We start from the raw sequence: 5,939 nt of genomic DNA on the forward strand, positions 1-5,939 counted from the left end.
TAGTGCACAAAACTACAACCGCCCCCTCCCATGTCACGAACCAACCTGTAAACTCCCTAATTTCAATTCTCACCTCTAGCCAACAGGGCCTCACACCCAAAATTACAAAGCACTGCATTGAAACACACACTTCCAGTGACCTAAACAGAATCTGTTAAAGGTCTACCTGCATGACAAACTGCCGCCAGTCACTTCACCCAATATCACTGAGAGCAGCCAACATTATTATGATAGTAAAATACTGCAGCTATACATTGTTGATATTTTATTATAGTATTGCTGTGGCTATAAGATGTCTTCAATCAAACATAGGCTCAGAAAGTGTTCAAAAAATGTTTTATTTAACAAATGCAGTTTAACGGCATAGCTGTATTCTATAAGAATAAATCAGTTTGCAAAAATACAAATGAATAATCATTGATCCTGCATTTCGAAAGGCGGTGTCTTCTTTAGGCCTCTTCTGGCATTGCAGATTTTGGTGGCAAGCTTCCTTCTCATCACCTGGCCGTCCATAGTAGGCCAACCGTTAGCCTTGCAGACAGATCTCAAACATTCTACAAAAACAAGAAAGGATATATGAATATAAATGGACATCAGAAGAGGCATTGTTAAATTACTTATTGTAGAATAAATACAGGATTAACAAATGTTAAAATGTCAACCTACAAATGTGTCACTACATTTAAATGCATTTGTACACAACGGTTGAAACAGGCTTAAAAGAGATTTGAACTGAAAATGAATCATGGTTTTCTATGGCTGCATTCAGAAGATTTATGGTCTTTAATGGTCAAAGGGGTTAAAATGTCTTTGAGGAGATGTTGAGCCAGGCACTGAGTCGGTGGGGATGGGAGACAGGACAATCATGCAGAAACAAGATTGACAGATTCATTGTGTAGATACAACAGTTTGACTTTTAAATTAGAAACTATCACACAGTTAGAAATAGAAAGCATAAGTGGATGTGGGGAAATAGTCTTTTAAACCCTTTGCTAATTAACATAACCAGAAGGTCCGGAAACACATGACCCCAGATATACCAAAGCACACCTTGCTTACATGGGTGACCCAACGCCTCCTGCCTGAAAACCATGCATCACTGATTTGTTACATACTCGAATGGACTAACAAATATACAACTCTCCAAAGATAATACCCACTCCCTGCCTTTAATTACCCCTATTATGCGTGGAAACCAGGAATGGCCAATGTGCAATGAATGTGAGGGACAGGTTTTAAAATGTATTAGAAACAAATGACTTATTAGTCTAGAATAGAATTTGTTCATGCAGTAGCGAATTGATACACCAACAGCTCTCGCGTAACGGCCACCATCTATATATGGTGTCCACTCAATGCGGAAAAGGTACTCTCAAAAATAAGTTAACTACAGTTTTTAAATTGGGAATGGTTCTGTTATGAGGGGAATATCACCTTCTGTTGTGTGGATGATCCAGTGTCCATTCCCAACGACTTCTCCACTGATTCTGGTAATGAATCGGTCCTGGTAAGCGCCGCCAGTGATGCCTGCAAATGATGTATTGCCAACTGATTGTGTCTTTGCGTGGCTTGTAACTGTTCTACAATTTAAAAAAAAACAAAAAACAAAAGTTAAAGGCACCTACTTTCTGGCCATCAGACTAACTAACAGCGTAGACAAGAACAATAAGGCAAATTGCGCAGGATATCACACTGCGGTAACAGTGGGAGAAGACACAATTACAACTTGGTCCACTGCCCCTACCAGTGAGCAATGGTGTCAGGTGGAGATCCAGCCCAGGGAGTAACAGGGAAGGAGAACCTGAGAACCAGCCAGGAAGTCAGATGGGCGCCCTGACCCTGCCCAGAGAGTCAGTTGAGGGCTATCGGGTGTCACTGAAACTACTGGAATAGAGTACAGCTAGGGGGGAATGTCATAAAAGGAGGGACACAAAGCATGCAGATGTTTGGTTATTTGCCCACTTATTGACTGGCCATGGCCATGCTAATCCCTATAGCCATTTACACCCAGATCCTGCGCTTGCCCCAAAATACCTTCTCATGGGAACTCTTTGAGCTCGTATTAATCAAGCCATCCCAACAAACGGTGCATTTTTTTTCAAAACAGTCTTCTGAGCGTTAATAACTTAATTGGAGTAGTAAACCCACTACTGGTGTAATAGAAATGTCTTAACCAGGTCTGCCTTCAGCCACTCGATTTAGAACTGGTGCAGCAAACTTGCTGCTTCAGCTAGTTCACACTGAGACAAGTTGTGAGGTGAATAGCCAGTGCTGTGACCAGTGTAGTGCGGAACAGAGCTCCAACACTGGGCTCTTCGCTTATGTCTTGCTAGTCTCAGTTGGCAAGAGTGAACCCCCATGTGTCAGTGCGCTCTCACCGTTCCTGCCCTTGCCATTACGCTCACAGTACTCCAATCCCAACAGGCCCAACTCACCTTCACAATATATATGAGATGATTGTAGCAGTTTTCCAGGAGTTTGAAGAAAAGTTTCTTGAGAAAGAGCCGGACGTTCAGTGCAGAGTGCCTTTCTCTCGTCGTCGCCTTGGCCTCTTGCTTTTTCTTTGGGGCCCTTTGAACATCCATCTCATGGCTGTAGTTCTTAAACTGAATGACCCAGATTCAGAAAAACAGTAATCTTCAGTTTTGAAAACAGTGATCAGACATTCTAATCCCTCGAGACCAAAGTAAAACTTCCGCTTTTCGGTGCCTTCCTGTTAAGGACAGACAGCCCTGAGGAATGAGCAATCCCCCGAAAAAGCCACTAGGACAATCTTCTTGTGCTCGTAACACCATTAAAAGAGATGTCCTTTGCCAAGAAAATGTTTTTAATCAGTGTATATGTGTATTTTAGCACCATACGCCCCCCCCCTTTGTGTGGTGAATGAGTAACTGTATTAAAATATGTATTAAAATATTTAAGTGCTGCACTCATTCCCAGCAACAATAAAAGCATTCAAGCCTGTGTGTGTACTACATATTGGCTTGTTTATTTGAGCGGTTTTACTCCACACTAGTTGACCTAAGATGGAAGTTCAAATTGAAATATAAAGACACTGAAACTGTGCACCATCTCTCCCAACATACTCCCCATCTCCCTTCACCCCCAAATGGCCTCTCCTCCTCGACTGCCCCACCAGCCGCTTCCCCGTCAACTACTCCCATCCACTCTTTGCCCCTTAACTGTGAAATGCCCCACCTCATTCATCCCCTACCTGCTCCCTCTCCCCCAAGTGCATCCTTTTCCATCAACTACCCCACCACCCCCCAACTGCCCCTTTCTCCCTCAACAGCTGCACCACCCCCTTCTCAAACTGCCTCCTTCTCCATCAACTACTCCCAGCCACCATTCACCCCAACTACCCCCTTATCCATCAAATGCTCCACCCTCAACTGCCCACAGGACCCTACTGCCTTTTCCCCCTCTACTGGCCCCACATCTCATTCTCCAACTAATGTTTGGGGAGAAGGGTGGCGGGTGCAGGTAAGGGAGAACCCTTACCTGCACCCGCCACCCTTATCCCCAAACTGCCCCACACACCTTCTCCCTTCAAATGCCCCACCACTTCTCCAACTGCCACATCCTCTGCTCCCTATCTGCCCCCATCCTGTTTTCCCCATTTTGCACAAATACCCGAAACCGCTCCACCCCTTCAACTGCCCCCAGGCTCTTCGGCCTCAATTGCTCCCCACCCCTTCTCCATAAAATTCCCCCTTTTCCTTTAACTGCCCACTTCTCCCATCGGACTCATACACCTTTCTATCACACACCACGTCTCTCCCAACTACCCCCATCCCCCTTCACTGCAGTTACTCCATTAACTGCCCCGCCCCTTCAACTGTTCCATTCCATTCCCCCCAATTGTCCCTTCTCCCTCAATTGCTCCCCACCCCATTTCCTTTCATTACTGTCTTCTCTCCCAACTGCCCTGCCCCTTCTCCCACAACTGCCCCTTCTACCTCAACTGCCCGATTTCGCCTCCAACAGATCCCACCCCCTCTCACTCAAATGCCCCAACCCCATTCAACTGCCCCAGCCCCTTCTCTCCAAGTGCCCAACTTCCTCAACTGCCCCACCACATCCTTCTTCAATTGCCCCTTATCCGTCAACTGCCGAACCATCCCATCTCCTCCTACTGCCCCACCCCCTTCTCTCCAACTGCCCCTTCTCTCTCAACAGCCCCCTCCTCCCCCAACTGCGCAATATCTCTCCTAACAGCTAAGACGCAGACCCAGTCCCAGGCGCAAAGGGGAGGGATACAGGTCAATGGAGCAAGAGAGTCAGAGTGGGGAGAACACAAAGCCATGCGTGGGAGTAAGGGGGAGGAGGGGACCCAACCGGAACGCAGGTAGCAAAATGGCCGGGGAGAGGGGGTTAGAATAAGCCCAGGCAGCAATTCATAATGCAATAACTGAATGTTTCGAAAAATAAGAAAGATTTTGCATTCCTTAAATTGCAAGGAGACGCGCATGAAAAGAGAAGTCGGGTGCCTTCACCTCACACTCAGCCAAAAATGCTCTCCGGCAAGCCAGTGACCACCCCAGGCCTCATGCCTTATGCAGAGACCCCCCCCCACCACCCACCACTTAGACACTAAGGCATGGACTTTGCAAACTGCAACAATACCTCAGAGAAGGCCTTTTCGTTCAGCATCCAGGCCCCCCTGAACAGCACAAACAGCACCAAGGAACAACCCCACACACACTCGCCCCTACATTCCCACACATTCAGACCTACCCAGAGACACACCCAGACCCCTAAAACATCTCCACACACTCATCACCAGTCCCCCAAACACACAGCCCCCACAAACACAGCACCACCTCACCCCCACACAGCACACCCTACACACACAGCAGTAGGCCCCCCACACTCAGACCCACCACTCACACTCAGCACCCAGCAATCACCCACACTCTGCATCCACCCTCCACTATTCTTCTCTAACTGTCCCCCTTTTTCCTGAAATTGCCCTCATCCCTCTTGTCCTCCAACTGCACCCCGCCCCTAACCCCCAGAACCTCCATTAACCCACTGCCCCCCATCAAGGACTTCCCCCGCCCTTAGCCCTCCCCCTCAAGGACTCCCCACACTTAGCCCTCCTTCCCCTAAAGCCTCTGCCCAGCCTCTTCTCTCAAAAGACTTTGACTGCATTAACACACCTACCCTCCAATGACACCCCAAACCTTAACGCCCCCCCATGTCTCTCCTGCCCTTAAACATCCCCAAACGCACGCCTGCCCCTATCCACACCCAAACTACTCCTGTGCCCTTAACCCAAGACTCCCCCACCACCCACGTTTTGTTATACCCGTTCTACCCGTGAACCCCCTCTTAATCCTGTCACAATTCTTCCAAACTCTTAACCCGCAACCCAAAAGACACCCTCCCCATGTTTAACCCTCTCCGCTCCAAAGACTTCCACCCAGCTCTTATGCCCCAGACCCCAAAGATTTCCACTGAACTTAACTCATGTCCCCGCCAAAGACTTACACCAAACTCTTAATCCCCCACACCAAGCACTTCTACCCACTCATAACCATCACCCCAAGGTCTCCCCTCACCCCCTTATCCCTTAGTCAAAGAATTCACTCCCCTTTAATGGAACCGCCCTTGGACTTACCACCTTAACCCCATACCCAAGGTCTGTTTCCCCACACTCAGCCTCAGGTGCACCCCCAACCACCCCACCCAGCCCAAAGGACGGCTGCCCCCTCGCTACACTTGGCCCCAAGGATGCCCCCATCACTACACTGTACCCCAAGGATGCCCACCATCACTACACTCGGCCCAAGGACACCCCCCAACACTACACTCGGCCCAAGGACACCCCCCATCACCACAATCAGCCCCAAGGATGGGCCCCCATCACCACAATCAGCCCCAAGGAAGCCCCCTCACTATACACTTGGCCCCAAGGATGCCCCCCCATCACTACA

At 48.5% G+C, this 5,939-nt stretch overlaps 1 long non-coding RNA gene across 1 annotated transcript; it reads right to left on the minus strand.

The window, feature by feature from the left end:
* Positions 1-319: 319 nt before the first annotated feature.
* Positions 320-3,465, minus strand: LOC138528354 (uncharacterized). The gene is made up of 2 exons (XR_011284126.1): positions 2,436-3,465; positions 320-1,580 (listed from the first exon to the last, which is right to left on the minus strand). It is a non-coding gene; the product is annotated as an uncharacterized lncRNA (long non-coding RNA).
* Positions 3,466-5,939: the final 2,474 nt, after the last annotated feature.

The sequence above is a fragment of the Ambystoma mexicanum genome, chromosome 1q (assembly GCF_040938575.1).
Source record: "Ambystoma mexicanum isolate Mex_15411 chromosome 1q, UKY_AmexF1_1, whole genome shotgun sequence".
NCBI classification, from domain to species: Eukaryota; Metazoa; Chordata; class Amphibia; order Caudata; family Ambystomatidae; genus Ambystoma; species Ambystoma mexicanum.